Here is a 17,451-nt window from a genome sequence, read left to right on the forward strand (position 1 = left end):
GGCCGGGGGCGGGGGGGGGGGCTCCGGCCACATCTGCCCGTAAGGGAGCAGAAGGAGAGGTGACTGCGTAAATGCTCCGATGTGGTGGTGACAGCAGTCACCAAGTGGCAGTCTTCATCCTGCGTGTGGAAAAATGCTGGAATGACACTGTGTTTCTGGCACAAGTAGCAAGTAGGTCAGCTGCAAACGTGTGGCGTGGGTCTAGACAGTCAATTGACAGATGTGCTTGGTTGGTACACAGATCTTGAGGCCCCCAGAATAAACCGGGGACTTCTAAGTGGTGCTCCCAGTAAGACACAGTTTTCATAAAAGCAATAATAAGTTTCTGGAATATGAAGTGCTCTTGGGATTTAGGGATGTTTTCCCAATTTAACATTACTCAGGCCATTTCCAAGCTCCAGTGGAGTATGTCGAAAGTATATAATGGCTACTAGAAAAGGCCTAAACTGAATGGATCTGTCTTGAATTCAGGTGCCAATACTGGGTGTGCGCTGACTTTTTCCAGTCAGGAGAGAGACCTGTGGCAGCTACTTGAAATTTCCAGGTGTCTGACTTTAACTCTAGCACTGTGCTAGACTCACGAGCTGAGAGTCAAGGCTAATGCATTGTGAGTTGATAGTCAGAACTTCCTAATAAAACAGGAATTGCATACACAAAATAATTACCTCTCACGAAACAGGTTTGTTGCAATCTTCCATCATAGTTCTTCAGAGGGGAAAAATAGAGGCACAGTCTGTTATGTAGCATTAACCTTTTATCTCCTGTAAACAATGCAATGTATTTCTTAATCCCATCAGAAAATGAGTGATAGCAGTAGTGTTTATCATATCATTCCATATGAATCATAAATTTTGCGATTTATCTAGGTATAAAGGATCTCAAAAGTGTTAAATCTTCAGGAAGGACGTTAATCCCTGTTTTGTTTGGCGAGTCTCTGCTCTAATAGTCTAACACTATTAAATGTCCCTATAGACTGAGGGTGAGTCAGTTAAGCCATGTATATGGAATTGTCATATATCCATAATAGACAAGCAACAGGATTATGGTAAGGAGAAAGGAGAGAACCTTATGTCCTCAATTGCCTAGAAAATCCGAAGAATTTTGAGACTTAACTTTCTTCTCCATTTTTTTTTTCCCCTTGATTTTAGCTACAGTAGATTTGCTGCCTGTGAAAAGTGCTTGCCTTGAAAATTAAATCCATACACACACACAAACGTGCACTGATGATGTGTCACAAGAACAGGTAGTGGAAGCTTCCTCATTGTTTCTTCCTGGTGCCTTTCCCTCTTGAAAGGAATGGTATAGTTTGTTCTCCCTGCTCTCCACTTTGCCAAAATAGACATATTTAATGATAGACAAATTCTGTGCTCTGACCTCTTTATTGTTCCGCTTTTAAAGAGAGTGCAGATGTATGCTGGATGATTTTGTGGGCAACATCAGCCTCTAACATTTGTCAGTCAGAATAAAAATGTCAGACATTTTTGGTTAGTGGTCAGGGAGCACTTTCTGAACGATGTTAAGGGAAAGATCCGGCACCATAAATCCTATGTTTTTATATATGAAAGACTTCTCCCTGTGGAGTTAATAGCAATGCAGAGGTTGAATCACATGCTGTGTAATTGAGGCAAGATTAATAATTATTTAAAAGCAATGGTCTTGTATCTGGAAGACTGAGTCATTTGTGCTTTCGAGCAGCTTGTTGTGGGTTTTTGCTTTTTGAAAGATTAAATTAGCTCTACATTATCCTGTGTTTCCATTATGTTTTCTAACTCTGTGACAGACGTTAGCTTACAGCATCAACATATATAGGTAGGAAGAGAAACGTTGTTTTGTATGTCCTTCTGCATCCTAAGTCTGGTACTATTTTGTGGTTTTTATTAATATAATGGATAATGAAATAAAGAAATAAAGAGTGCACTTTGTACATCTGCAAATGGTAATAAGCTCTAGGGAAAGGCCTTGAGGACTCTGAAAGCCTACAAGGTAATCTTGGCCAATTGGTGGAATCACCCAAAATAAACAGGATTGAAAAAGGTTGAATGCAAACTTCAATAAGAGGATCCGTCTGCCCAGACTCAGGACAGGGAATGGGCCAGGCAGAAACGCTGCAGACAAGGAGTCAGTGGATTCTAAACTGAACACAGGTAAATGGCCTCACATTGTTACCAAGTGCATTGACCCCACATACCATTTTGGGATATAAAATGTTGTGCCCTATTAAAAACAAGTCTGAGATATGCAAAGAGATCCTTTGCATCCATGTCGCTGAGCCCCAAGAATATCTCTGCTTATGTACTATGTCTAATTTTGAGCACCACACTTAGAAAATTCTGGACCGAGTAGAGTGAGACCAGAGGAGAGCAATGAGAATGGTCCAAGATACGTGAGCTCTGACGAAAACTTTTAATGAGTTGGATATAATTAGTTAATTGAAGAAAACACTGAGGAATGCCGTAATAACTGTCTTCAAAGGCCCAAAAGGTTGCCCCAGAAGGGCAAGGACTTTCTGGAAATAAGACAGTAAGCAATTGACTTGGATTGAAAAAACCCTTTAATGTGCACCAATGGCTAAGGAGGTTAGAGAATTTTCATCACTGTTGTTTTCAAAGACTGAGGTGGCAAATTATGTGCTAAACATACTTTAGTGCCAGATGACTGTTTGATTTCCTTCGCAGCCAAACATTTCAATTGCAGAACGGTAGAATAGAGCATTCACATGGCCAGCATAGCACTTCTAGAAGCAAAAACAGACATTGCATTTTACAGTGGCGACTTTGTGGATTTGATATGGCTAAAGGTCATCGGTATTGTAATTTTTTTAATACAAATTGGAAATATTAATACTTGAATATATGAAGTTTACAGTGATCTTGTGCTTCAATAATAATTTGTCTTTTTAAATGTATTTGCAAGTGTTTACAGCATTTTGGTGTCTTTTGTGAGACTAGTTTTGTGGTTTGGTTTTTGTGGCATCCAATACATTTATTTTAATCATCACTGGAGCTGTTTTTTCAAAATTTGCTTTTTCAGTAGTATCTGATGTTAGGTATCAGTTAGCAGGATAACAGTATCTGATATCAGGTTATCAATCAGTTACTAACAAGATTTAATAATAATTGTAGAGAACCTGTCTATGTGACCGGAATTTTCAGGAATTCAATTCACACACTGAAGTACCAAAATAATTTTTTTTCTTTTTTTCTGTAATAATCTTGATGAGGAGTTTCTCTCTAAATCTGTTTTTTGTGGTTTGACATGTCCAGATCTGTTGCTAAGGGGTTTTAGAAGTCTTCCCTGTAGTGCCCTGCTGCCAAGCATGGCCTGGTTTTGCCTTCGATCCAGATCAACATCCGATCTCTGTATCTTGGGGTACATATTTGGATCTTCGTTCTCTGCAGATCTGATCCTGAAAAAGTAGCAGTTTATATTCACTATCAATTCTCTTTGCACAATATTTAACACCAGTTTCCTTGGGTTTCAGACCTGCACAAGGATTGTTACACTGGCAGATTATTTCTTTTTAAATCAAAAGGGAAATATTAGATTATATAGTTTGACTTCTACCATGTGCCTTGCAATTTTGCCCAGCTAATCTTATAATGAGCCAAGTAATTTCCTGGAAGGTTACTGTCTCCACTTCAGGTGTCAATACATGGACAATTCATCACTTCCTCTTTTGATCTGTTCCACTGGTTATTTGCTTTGCTCTAGTCTATGCTTTGTTGTTCTGTAGGCTCTATAGAATTTTATTCAGGAAGAAATCAGAGAAGTCTCACTTGGGTTACTGTGTTGTGCCTATGGAAATGAACTTCCATAGCATCCCAGAGAATTTCACTATTGGCTGACTTAGTGTTTTTCCACTTAAATCTGCAAAAATTGGGCATAAGTTCTGTTACGTACTCCCCTCAAGTTCATATGATTGTATGCTATTTCTGTAAATTGTGTCTATGCAACAATTTCAAAGAGAATTTCTCAGTTCCAAATTGATGGTAGTTGTAATATGATAAAGCAGGTAAAGTGGATCCATTAATGTCACGTGCTTACAAATAAGCATATGTGTGAGTACAGGGTTTATATGAGAATGAAATAAAAGTAATCTATTCATCCTCTCTCAACTTTCCTTCAAAAAGCAATAACTTCTGGTTGGTTTTGAGGTTCTTAGCTCATATTTTTATCCATGTATTACTTAGCAGCCTCAAATTTCACATCTTCCAAGTACAGTGTAAAAACAAAGGGGAAGTTATTACCCGGTTCCTTTTCATGTGGGAATTTGTAATGATCATTGTTCAATACCTGGCATACAAAGAGGGAATGGATATGTATATTAAAGCATGAGAGATAACTTAAAATAAATGTTAATTACATTATTGCTCAGCCACTTTGCATAGTAAAACTTCATTATAAAGTGAGTTCCTGTTCACCATAAGAGAAGCAGCCAGTAACTGTGATTTACAAAGCTATCAAAACTATGGAAATGCTCACTTTAATCAGAACTGTAATTATGAGGAAACTTGCTGCAGGAAAATTTACTCACAGAATAAAGATTAAAAAGATCTGATCTGAATGTTGTCTATCAAAGTGCAACAATTAAATTTTCTTTCCGAGCCTGAGAGATCCTTGTAAAAGAAAAAAAAAGAAAGTAAAATTCTGTCTTTTGATTACAGTGGAGAAAATAAACTGCAAATGTTATTGTTATTTCCTCAGATAACAGTAGCAAGCGTCTATAAACGGGCATACACACGCACAGTGAATGGATTTAATCCTCTCTCTGAGGTTGGAATTGCCTATCAATACAGCTACCTGTAATTAACTCTTATATTAAATAATTCTCTTGGCTTGAACATAACAAAACCGCTAATCTGAAGAGGCATTTTTCATATTCCCAGGGCTTCTGTATCCCCCACAGCTGCCATGTGGATACTTGTAATATTTGATATACTCGTCTTTCTAACAATTGCTGTATAGCCGTCTCTTCTTCTCCTCTCAGGAGATAAAGCTGAGTTGTCACCCTATTGTGCGCAACCTGACAGAGCTGGCTGCTCAATGGAAAAGGGTAGTATGTATAAAGTGAACTATGGGATCTGAAATCCATTGAGAAAACTGATGATTTTTAAAAAATTATCTTCAATTGAAAGATTGACTTTTCACATAGCAGTTTCCTGCCAAAGTTTTCCTCGCTGCCTTATACTGGTCCGCAGTAAATATGTATATCAATGTCCAAGGGGAACAGCCAGAACATGAAAGTACTCTGTGTAAACCAATTGCTACATTGTAGTCAGTAGTACTTTGACAGTTTAAACTTGCTTGATTGCTTTAATACTGGGGGGCCAGTAATCTGGCCTGACACATAGTCAGCACTGTGGAGAGAGCTGAGAATACGTACGAATGTTGCAGGAGGTTTTTTTTTTTTCTTTATCTACTGTGAGAATAGGGAGAGAGTAATCAACCTTAAGCAAGTCAGAAGTCAGACACAGGATCAGAAGACTAGACCCAGAAGTGTCATCTAGTTATCCTATCAGTAGGAGGAAAGAATGATCCTATGAGGCAAAATTAATCACATTCGGAACCTTATGAAATTGCTTTCCCACACTTGCTGATGCAGCTGAATCACAAGGGCATGTGGAAATGGCACAATGCAGAAGAGTCACCATGTTAGCTTGAGGCCTAGTCTGATCTAATTAACCCTGCTCAGAGGCAAGGTTAATGAGCCTGGGTACAGTCCGGCACAGGAGTTTTTTTTTCAACTTGCTTGGAGCTGCCCTAAGGCTCTACTCTAGGAGTGCAGCATAGACATGCAAGTTATTAAAATACAAACATGTAATGTGACTTCTGGATGCTTGTGTGGTTTAGTACAATGCTATCTCATAACGAAATGGCACTCACTCTTCTGGGCTGAGTAACTGTGTTAGAGCTATAGCTGTGAGGAGTACTTCACTAGAGGATGAGAGCAAGGAGCACCCATGGGGCAAGTGACCCATAAAGGCCAAAGAAAAGGTAGAGTGGAGAGCTGGACTGTGGAGGTTGGAGTGAGATCATCTTGTCCCACCACAGGCTACAACGGATGCTGATTTCACTACAGAACTTCTGTACCAGTTGCTGACGTTAACAAATGTCTCCTTTCCTATCCTAAGCCTAATCTCTGATAGAAACCCAGCCATCCTATAACAGTGTTCTCCATAAGACAAGAGCATGAGCTCCATGATCCAAGGGGTTCCTTTTTGCCTTTTCTGTGCAGTCGCAGACACTTGTACAGTACCAGTAATGCAGAAACATCTACACATCACACATTTCTGGACCCAATCCACAAATAATTTCCTCAAAACCAGGGAACCTATAGAGACCCAAAGTGTAAATCTTATTGACATGGTGTAATGATCAATGGATTGTCTCCTGCCAAGAAACCTTTACCTGCTTCCCTTTTTCCCCACTGTCCAGTGTTCCAAAAACCCAGGTATTAATGAACTGTCTCACTGCTTTTATTTCTAACTCCAAATAGTTAATGGAGAAAAAAGTATAAAATCACTTTCTTGTTTCCCCTGTATAGGTGTATTTAATAAAAAATCACAATAATTATGCAGACAACATATAACTTATAAATGGAATAATAGTAATTCTACTATAAGTAGAACAAAACGGATAATCTTTCTTCTAAAATGACTTAGGACTGTCATCTCGGATGGTTTATTTAAAAGGAACGCAATTTATTTCATATTAATTGGGATATACAAGTAATTAACACAGGTGTGGGAAATTAAATGTTTCTTCATAGAATATTAAGCCGTGGTCTTTCAGACCAGTAAAAAATAAATGTCATATAATGGTTTAGCCATAACTTACCAGTGAATAATTTATATGATTAATTTCTGCCTCTTTTTGTGTGTGATGGGATTTCCCGTGTGTGGGTTTCCCATGATCAGTTCTCTCTATTACTGTATTTACATTGGAATGGTAAATAATTCATGGCCTTCTTTCTTTCCCAAACCAGTGCCCTAATATTGACCATTTTTTCTTACAGAATTTCTTACCTACGTCTCATGATCCCAAGTTTCTTACCTCTGGTTGGGTGTCTTACATCAGTTTCCTAGAATGGGATTTTTTTTTTTTTTCCAATTCATTATACAGTTTGATACTTTGAGTGAATAGTTACACATATGAATTTCAAATTCACATTTCATACATATTTGAACTAGTAAAATGCAGTTATTGAAAAGTTTGCAGAAAGTAAATATAAAAATGGATATTGATTAGTCCAAATATAATTTCTAGTCCGTATATTTGCTATCAATTTGTTCCACGACATGCTCTCATCTATGTCATGTACTTATTTCAAATTAAATGTTTTAGCAAAATTTGTTATAAAATGAGTTTGCTACAGAAATGGTACCTCAACCTCACTTTTGGCTTAGCTATATTGGAAACTGAGAGTAGTGGTAATAATACTTAATGAAATGTCATCTGAAGAGCTAAGTAATCTGGAAGTGCTTGGCAAAGAGAATAGATATCATTATTCTCATTTGCCGATGGGGGAAACTGAGGCCTAAAAAGATGAAAAAGCTTGCCCAAAGTCATTCAGGACTCTGGAAGTAAAGTCAGAATACAATAAATGTCTTTCAAGTTCCATTTCTCGGCTTGCCATTATAGGATCCAGTGTTTAGTAAGCAGAGCCTGTGGCAAACATGCCACAGTAACTCTTTAATAAAGAGAAACGAATTACCATTATTAAAACAGGATTTTCCACTAGTGAAAACATTCTTTTAGATTTATTAATCTTAGTGCTACTTTCCTAAGGCTTTCCTGTTTTCACCTAATTTCTTTTGAAAAAGTTCAACATACCCACTAAATACTATTTTAATGTCTAGGTGAAAATCCAGAAATAAAAGTAGAAAACCTAAAGTCCAAGGCTGCTTAATCAATAGATGGGAAATCAGAAAATCTTGTCAAAATTTGTTTTCATGATATTTCTGGATAAATTTTGTCAACCAGACCAAATCCAGTTGAAAAGCATAAGGTTCACCTTGCTGACAAAAGGCAGGGCTGTTCTCACAGTGTTGTTTCCTTCTTGTTAGTATTTTGGAAAAATAATAATCGCATACAAAAGGCTTCATAACAAATTTGCCATTTTATTTATGAATGTGAACACTTACTAATGCTGGTCCTTAGTTCGTGACTTCAGAATTCAGCAAGGTGTCAATAACATTGTCAACTAAATTCATATTCATCTCAGGTTTCTGAGAGACACATAGTATCTATATTCCTACATGTGTTTTTCTCTTCAGTGTTCTCCAGGCACAGCAGTCTGCTGTTCTCTGACATCCATCTGTGTTCATAAATTTAAGGAGTGAAGCTTTACATTTTAGTCTGCATGGTAACCCATGTAAGATGCAGTGATCAGACTAACTTGTTCAGTTCATATAATGTTTTAAGGTTGCATTCTCATCATCACCCCTCTTGTGTAACTCGGGAGTAACTTCAGTATTGCCTGAATATTCAGAGGGACAGAAAAATATCCTACTTCATTTAGGAGTTTTTGTTAGAGAGAGACCACTTGTCATTCCCTGGATCATACAAGTAGAACCATCTTTGGTATACTGAGTATAACCTGCCACCCAGAACAGCCTTGCTGGCTGTCTGCACAAGGGCTTCCACGGCATGGAAGCAGAGTGCAGTCCTCTAAGCTTAGTGATTTCCCCCATTTATAATGTTGGACGCCTTCTTTTGATTTTGTCTTGCATGTTTTTTCCTCTCTAAAATGAGCAGTACTTTCTGTAGGAAGCATTATTTCTTCTGTTGTTTCTAATTTCTTCACATCTTGATGCTTCTTGACTTTCCTCAAATCAGTTCAAATTCTTTCATCCCAAGAGTCAGTGAAGAGATCTTTCAGGTATAGATTGCTTTTTACTTAAATGGTGAAAGCATTGTGTTGCTGTTTCCACAAGGGGGTAAAAGAAAAGCAGATTTGCTGCAACAGCCGTTTTTTTTTTTTTTTTTTTTCTTTCTTTCAAATGTATATGTGTTTTGTATTCTTTAAAACCACAATGGAAGCTTTAGATGAAAGAGGTGCATGCATAAGTTCAAAGCCTCTCCTGCTTGATCAGTATTCCCACAAGAAACATGGATGAGAAAATGTGGTTGGGGAGGGCCTGGCTGGACTCATCTCATCAGCTTGGCTAAAAGGAAATAATGGCGGGGGGAAGGGGGGGAGAAGTTCTTTTAATTTTTGTTTGTTTACTTGCTTTCATTTTTATTCCCCTCTAGGCACAAAACAAGCAAACTGAGCTCTATTTAAAAACAGAGCGTGCTCTTGCTCCCACACACCATCTTTTCATAATCAGAATCTTGGTAATTTTGTGTTAGACTTTTTCTATGAGCATTTTCAAGGAGAAAAAAACTCTGAAAGAGCACCTGGGGGAAAACTCTGCAGTCTCACGAAAGATAATTTTCTACCTGATTGCATAAATAAGAGCAAAAATTGGTGTGTTGAACTTCTTGTATTTGTTAGTATTTAGGCCATGATTCAGATAATTGTTTTTCCTTAGGGTCAGGCTTGTATCTGAGCTCTTCAGAGTACTTCATCCCTGTGTGTACGTTCATTATATTATCATAAAATGATATCCAAAAGGAATCGGAGTGAACTGCAGTGGGTTTCACCGGTGACATCAGGATTTAACAGCATGATTTAGGTTATGTCCTTTGCAGCTTTCTTCAGCCAATGAGGTTGCTTGATGAAGCTGTTGAAATTTGAAAGGCAGATATATTTTTCTTGTGCCTTAGGGAACAGGACAATCTTTAGTTGAGAGGTTGGGAAGAAACTGCCTAATCTGCAGTTGCCTACTTGAGGTTTTCAAGACCTGACAGCTCTGATACCAGCCTGTTGGAGACACAGTAGTGGACTAACTAGGTTGATTGGTGCCTTTTGAGCGGCTCTGGGTGTTCTGATACTCTTTATTTCAGAACATTTTTGTAAAGAAATGTAATTAACAGTTGCTTCAGCCCTGGGTGACTGGGTATACCTACCATAGGAGCAGACTCCACGACCGTGACAATGCACAGCTTAGAAAAGGGACCCCATCAGAAAGTGGTTCAGTGCTTGTAAGAATTGCTGTACAATGAGCTTTTGATTGCTTGTTTGTAGAGCTATAATCTAATTCCCTCAAATATAATTTCCATCCACTTTCAGTACAACAAAGAATATGGTATCGTACTAGTTCTGTCATTTGCCACTGTTAAATCAGAGGTTTGTTAGCAGCTGTAAGTGAGAACTGATAATTGAGATTGATGAAGTGATTCAAATAAAACAGCAGTTTGTAATTGAAAAATTATCTGATGTACAGGCAGGTTCTTAACCATATTTGGTCTTAATATTTGTAGAGCTTCACAGAATGAAGATGAGAACTAAGAGATCTCTCTCCTCTAGCAACGCCGTAGGTTACATAAAACGTACTTACTGAAATTTGCCCATTGCTAGTTGATAATATCTGCACCTCTCGTACTTTGGGAGAATCATCATATCATTTTTGCCACCTCTTGGAAGGATGAGAAATTACTAGTTGACTTTGCCAAATTGCGGAGCACAGATGGAATTGGCATGATGGCTAATGCATCTTGTACTTGTGTGTCTACCAAAAACAGTAGCAAACAACTGCTGGGTTTATTTAGTCTCCCAATGACCAGCTACTGGCAGATTAAAAAGAAAAGATTTTCAGACAAGCCCTTTGGGGGAAAGTTCTGTCCTGTTCTGGCTTCTCTGGTTGGGAACCAAACTCCTGTAATCACTGCTAAGGATCCCCACTGACAGCAGCTGCTTATTGGCTCAAAGCTTCCATACAGAGGATTTTTAGCCTGGAAATACACAGCCTACTAGCTACAGAGTCAGTACTCACTGACACACGCCCTCGGGGTTTTTGAAGGGTTTGTCTCTCACAGTGTCTTCATTATGGGAGCTCATACTACCTAGTATAAAAATCGTAGTACTGGTATAAAAATTGAGATAAGTGGTACAAAAATTTTTTGTTTTTAAAACAAAAATGCCTAGTGAATATGTAAGGGGTGGGGGTTTTTGTTGGTGAAAGAGGGAGGGAGGCTCATGGTTATGCAGAAATTTCATGTTCAGCTCTGCTGATCAAGAACAGAGTTTCAATCCCAGAATCTGCCCCGTTGCAGGTTAGTGTTAGGTTGTTAGATGATCCACACTCAAGCACTCCTTTCCTGAATCATTAAGCTCAAATTTCAGACCACAAATGGATGTTTTGACACACTTTCCATTTGATGAAAAATGTTTTAAAAGTTTTCATTTCAATTGCAAATAAACGCAAATTTCAAGACTTTGAAAATTGCCATGGAATGCAATTGTATCCACCAACAATAATGTATGTTGAATTGCATTCAGGCCCCTTACCTTCCATATAAACTTTTGAGGCAAATCTCCATTGCATGTTCATTTTATTTAGGCGATAAAGTCCAGGAGCTTTAAATTTGAACATCCCAGCTTGTGAAATGAAGAGTTGTGTGGAGCAGTGAAGCACTGCCGTGTGCCACTAACGAGGTGTCTTCAAGGCAACCCATGGGCCTCGTTCAGCTTGTGAGGTATAGCTGAAGGTGCAGTGAATTAGCCTGCTGTGGGAGGGCTACAGAGTTTATGCTAAACCTCGTTCAGTCAGAACTGAGTGTGTACACATTGCACAGTTGCGTTGCTTCTTTACTACCTGCTCCCCTTCATAAAATTGCTGGATTCTGCACCCACAGATGAAAGATGGACTGATCCTTCACTGAACATGGGAAGCAGCAAGCAACCCTTTTCACTCTGCTCCATGATTCCTACGGTGTACCTGCAATCTACCAAATTTTAACCTCCCTGCTGAGACTTCTTGACTGCATTCAACCTCTTTAAAAGCTTTCCTAGATAAGTGAAATGTAGTGTGATCTATAAAAAAGTGGCAATTTCCACGTTTTGCACACACACCCCTCAAGTAGGAGAAAAAAGGGCTCTAGAAAAGACCCTTGAAAGTGAGGAGTCCAGTGTTTATATGGAGGAGTTGGCCTTTGAGACATAAGATCAGAGATTGCTTTGTCATTTCATCCCACTAACTTCTTTCAAACCAGATCGGTGAGGATCGCCAGTGTTAGAGGAGAGAATGCATTACTTACCACCTCCTAGTTTTGTGTTCCTTTTGCCTCTAGTACTGTAGACTAAAGTAGACCCTGTTGACTTCGAATAAGATTGAGCCACCTAATAATCTTCTCTGAGGGTGTTCTTAAGGACTGGAATCAAAGTGGTAATCTGAAGAAAAAACGCTTTCCATCTTACTGCAAGTTCCATAAATAACCAGATTTTTCTCTTCTGGTTCTCTGCTGTCTTACTTGACCTGTCTTTTCATTTTGTACAGTGAATTTACACTGTGGGGTGGTGCTTCCGCTGCCATTTGGAAGCTGTTCTCCAGACAGACTTTGTGTCTGATGCAACTGCGTGCATCTGCTTTGTGTTTATGCATGCCTAAGGCTTAAACAGAGAGTCTTTGTCTATACCAGAATAAAACTGACATGTGGCTGTATGGGGGAGCTGTCAAACTACTGATTATCTGAATCTTACTGTTCAGATGAATATCTGAAAGCAACACCGCTGCTTGCGGACAAAGTCCAGTCCATAAACTACATCACAGAAAATAAAGCCAAATAGAAGATCTCCTTCTGCTCTGAATGCTCTCTACCCGCATCAGTGTGGTTGTATACACCTAAAGCAATGCCTGATATTAACTTCTGTGTAGTTTTATTATGGAAGGTAATTGGAAGTTTATAAAACTGACAATTTGATGTTTTTCTATAGAAAGCCTCTAAGGCAGAGAGGTTGTGAATAAGCGTAATTGAGAGGCTGAGGCTGCATGGTAGTTTCAGTTTTAAGGGATTTATTTTAAACGGGGGTTGTGACAGAGCTATCAAAAACTTGAGCCCATGTTACGTCCTCAGTTTGTAAGCAGAATTGTCTTTTGAAATCAATGGCATGATGTGACATCTGGGTTTTGATCAATGCATAGCAAGTTACCACATTTGGAAGAAAATTCACATTGGTAGCTATCCTGACATCCTGTCCAGAAGGAGAAATTCCTTTATAATTTTCACTCCCTATTCTTTGTCAGGCTGGGCTAGGATAGCTGTGAAGGACAGTATGCTGAGATACTGGGGAGGGAGCACTAATTCAGGCATTGACAAAAGGCAAGATGTTGTTGATGAAATCTCATGTGAGAGACACAAATCTGAGTGCTGCCTTGTTCTGATCTGTGCAGATTTACAGTCATTATTGTCAAAACAAATGTCAGCATCTCACAGAAAAAACAAATATGAAGGACAGCTTCCATAAACAGAAGAGTAAACATCAAAGCCAAGTGTTTTGCCTCATTAGTCCTCATTAGGATTAGGGAGGCAGGTAATATGTCAATGGGACTTAATAATTAGGGCATAATGAATCTTCTTGACAAAATGTGCTTCTCAGTCGGGCAAGGACCACTGAGAAGAGGCAGGCTCAGCCTGTAACTCCAGCCTCCTATTTCTTTATTTCAGTGGAAATATTTTCTAACATTGAGTGTGGAGTGAACCTAACAGTTCAGGGAATGTTTGTAAATTGGGGGATTAAAGTGGGTGAAGTCTTTAAGATGGAATAGTTTAACGCAGTAGAATATGTAAACAAAACAAAGTAATGTTGCTGTATCCTTCCTTTCACTGCTTGCTCTAGATTTGTTGATCAGTGTTTTTACTGATCTGTTTTAATGCAGAAATGGCCAAAGTTGTAAGTAACAAGTCCCAAGTAGTAATATAGCAGTATTTTATTTAGTCCCAAGAATTTGCGTACAGATATGTCTAAATCTGTAGCATCCCTGCATTTCTTAAACCAAACTTACAACAAACCATTGTGACAGTCTGGATGGGACTCTGTATGGCACGTGCCAGTAAGAACTTGAGTTTTGTCAAAATTAGGATTTGACCTAATGTTTCCAGAGTTTAACCTAATGTACCACTGAGCTCTCTAGAGATTTGTGTGGCTTACAAATGCTGTCATGTACGTGACCACAGTAGGACATGTTGTGAGTTAGATGAATGCTTGTTCCTGTGGAGCTGTATGGAAAACAGCAGGTGTCGTTTTGCTCAGGTATTTTAGCAGTCTGGATTACAGCCTTGTTCCAGTGGGCAAAAGATTTATCAAAGGAGGAAAGTCTTCCCACCATATATAGCATCCATGATTCTTTGCTGCTTTTTAGCAGTTTCTGTAATTAGCTACTTAATTTTATTGATAAATAAGCTTTATTTGGAAGCTGTACTTTCTAATGTCATTGTGTTGTTTGGGGGAAGGAGAACACCTGAGTGTTCTGTAGGATGAGTGTGTGATGCTAGTACACAAAGGACATTTGCATTCTGTAATTGATTTTGTGTGAATATGGACCATGGTAGCCATACAGGGATATTGCAGTGCCTTAAGTGCCTGCTTAAGTGATGCAGTGACACTGTTAGCAGCAGTTGAGGTTTCTGTTTGCATGTTCCTAGGGAAACAGTAATACCTAACGTATTGACCATTTTGTAATGAAAGTTCTACTTTGCAATGACTTTTTCCAGGCTGGTAAGACCTCTGTGGCAAAGGACCCTTTTTTGTACAATTTGTACAGTGACTTAATCTGAAAAAAAACCCAGAAGTTAAAACTAGCCAGTGGCAACGTGATGTTCTGAAATCAAGGAGTATGTATTCAGTATGTACTCTGAATAGAAAGTCGTTTGCACGGGTTTGATATCCTAATGGACCAGAGTCTAATGCTATTTTGGGACTCCCATTTTCTTAACTGTGCTTATAAAAGTTCCTCAAGTGGAAGACAGATGAGGTACTGGCTGATCCTGCATTTTAGCCCCATGAAATTAGCTGTGTAATGGGATTATAGAGCTATGGACATTCCTAACTACAGCCATAATGCTGGTAGCAATTTGAAGAGCGTACCAGGTCTCAAACTGAAAGAAAGAAACTGAAAGCCAGGAAGTAAATCTATGGCAAAAGTCCCCGATCTTTTTTTGCAGTCCAGGCACTTATTGGACCCTGAGGTCTATTGAAATCCATGATGAGGGAGTTTACAAAAACATAGATTGTGATTAGGGCAGATGAAAGTCTGTTTAATGTATAAGCACTAATAAATGCATGCTCAGTGCCACATGTGTTTTGTTACAGAAGCCAGTTCAGTAAAGCACAGGAGTAATCTGACTTCTTTGTGCACAGAGATGACAGGAAGACTCTTGCTCCTGTTATGACTGTTACGACCACTTGGTAGTTCATATAGGGGTTAGTATAAACACAGTTTATATAGTGGAACAGTGAAAAAGAATGTTACGTAGGTAAATGACTGGTGTTTGCTTATCACTTCTTCGAGGCAGTTGAAACATGAAGGAAAAACTATCAAAATCATACAAGATTTATGAATTTATGTGCCACCATTATTGCCTGGAGTCAAAGAAGTCCATGCTTAGGGAGTTAGCTGCTTGAATGACAGACTTGCCAGTTTCAGGAAGAGTCATTTCCTAGTAATTTTCCTAGTCCATTGTTTGTGGTAAAGTAGGAGGACAGATTTCTGATTTCTTTTGGTAAAAGCTTCATGCTAACATACTATTTATTGGTGGTGAGAAGGCAGGAAGTGCAAGAGTGTATTTTTCTCAGAGATATCACAAGAAAGAAATTACTTTCTGAAAAGGTTAGCTTAAAACAAGTGTGATGATTAAGACCATTGAACTTAAAATCAGCCCATGATCAAAGGTGTGTGTGTGTGTGTGTGTTTAATGTGTACATGTAAACTGCATATAATTGCGCACATTTGTTCTCATGGATTAGTTTTATATTGGTAGCTTTTCACTGGAGAACATGGTTACAAATGTATTTCCTCCATTGCGACTAGTGCTTGCTGCTGCACTTCACTTTGAAGTATGTTCACAAAGGGAAGTCACTGTACAGTAATGCAAGTCACAGGACATCTTTGCAACATCTCTGTTTGAGTCTACTTTCCTGTAATCAGTAGGTGTCTTTCTCACCTGATTAATCAAAGGGTGAGATTGTTGATAGAGCCACCCTCAGATCTAGATAGTCTTCCCCTTAAAAAACAAAATAGAGGAAAAAAATTGGGGGTGGTGCGGGGGGGGGGGGGAGTAGGGCAATGTGTTATCTACAAAGGATCTCAGAATGGGTGGAAAAAAAATCTTCTTTCCTTCACAACATAGCAAGATGGAGGAAAGAGCAGGGTCAGACTTTAGACTGGATATTTACTCAGTCTTGTCTTTGAAGTCACTACTGCATTTACATTGTTGTTTTTGCCTTCAATAAGACCATTTGTAATGCTTGAGTAACCTTCCTTGATATTGAACCATAAATGAAAGGTAGTGGATTCAGCACATCTGCAAATTCCTGAGGCAATTTTTTGCTTATATAAGTAGTCTGAGGCTTTACATTTTTTTTTTTTTTTTCTTTCTACTATTGCCAGCAGCAGAATGAGAAACTTATTCAAAAACTGGGAGGAAGAACAACAAAGCAGAACCAATGTCATGGTACTTTGTACAGTCCAATATTTGGAAGGTATAAAAGTTCAGAGCTTCATGAGAGCAGTGCTATTGAAGGCCATTGCAATCCTAATGGCTAAGGAAGTTTCAGTTGCTTGTTCCCAGAATCACTGGTTTTGGTGTAGAAGGACCATTCCCAAATAACTATATGTCTGATGTTACCTAGCTAGAATTTTGTATTTCTTTCTTAGATGATTTTTAACAGATGAAAATATAAAATGGATACGCTGTATTTGCAATGAAATAGGCAATGAAAAATCTTGCCTTTTTAAACATGTTGATGAAGCAAAAAGGACAGTTCAAGTCCATGTTCATGAATGATGGCCCTCATCCCAAATACAAAGGTACTTTCTTCAGGTGTGATATAGTTCTGCTTTTAATGTTGTATCAATTTTGCATAATTAGGAGTTGCAGTTTAAAATTTAAATCACTGAAACACTTTGGGCTCATGCTTATCACGGCCTCATTTTCAATGTTGATGTGTTTTCTCTAGGATAGAAGCAGCCGTAATCCACTAAAATGCTAGTCTTGCCAAAATTTACACACACAACATGTTTTTTTGTGTTCCAGAGCATCAACATGTTATATTTTCATGTTTTTCCATCTTTGCAAGTATTTCTCTATGACCTCATCAAATTGCTGGGTGGCCTGTGTAAGTGCTCATCCAGCTCCATATCTTATTTGTTGCACTGATCAGTGGGACAATATATGGACTGTGTTTAAACACTAGATTTATGGCCAAAGTAGGTGTCTTCCATTAAGAGAATTTGAAGTTGTGTCTACATTCCCTCACAGGGGAAAATTGTCTCTTGGCACAGAGGTCAAGTTATTTCACCTGTGTATTGAGTGGGTTTTTTTGGAAGAAATTGTTTGATTACATTT

The sequence above is a fragment of the Platalea leucorodia genome, assembly GCF_965183815.1.
Source record: "Platalea leucorodia genome assembly, chromosome: 4".
NCBI classification, from domain to species: Eukaryota; Metazoa; Chordata; class Aves; order Pelecaniformes; family Threskiornithidae; genus Platalea; species Platalea leucorodia.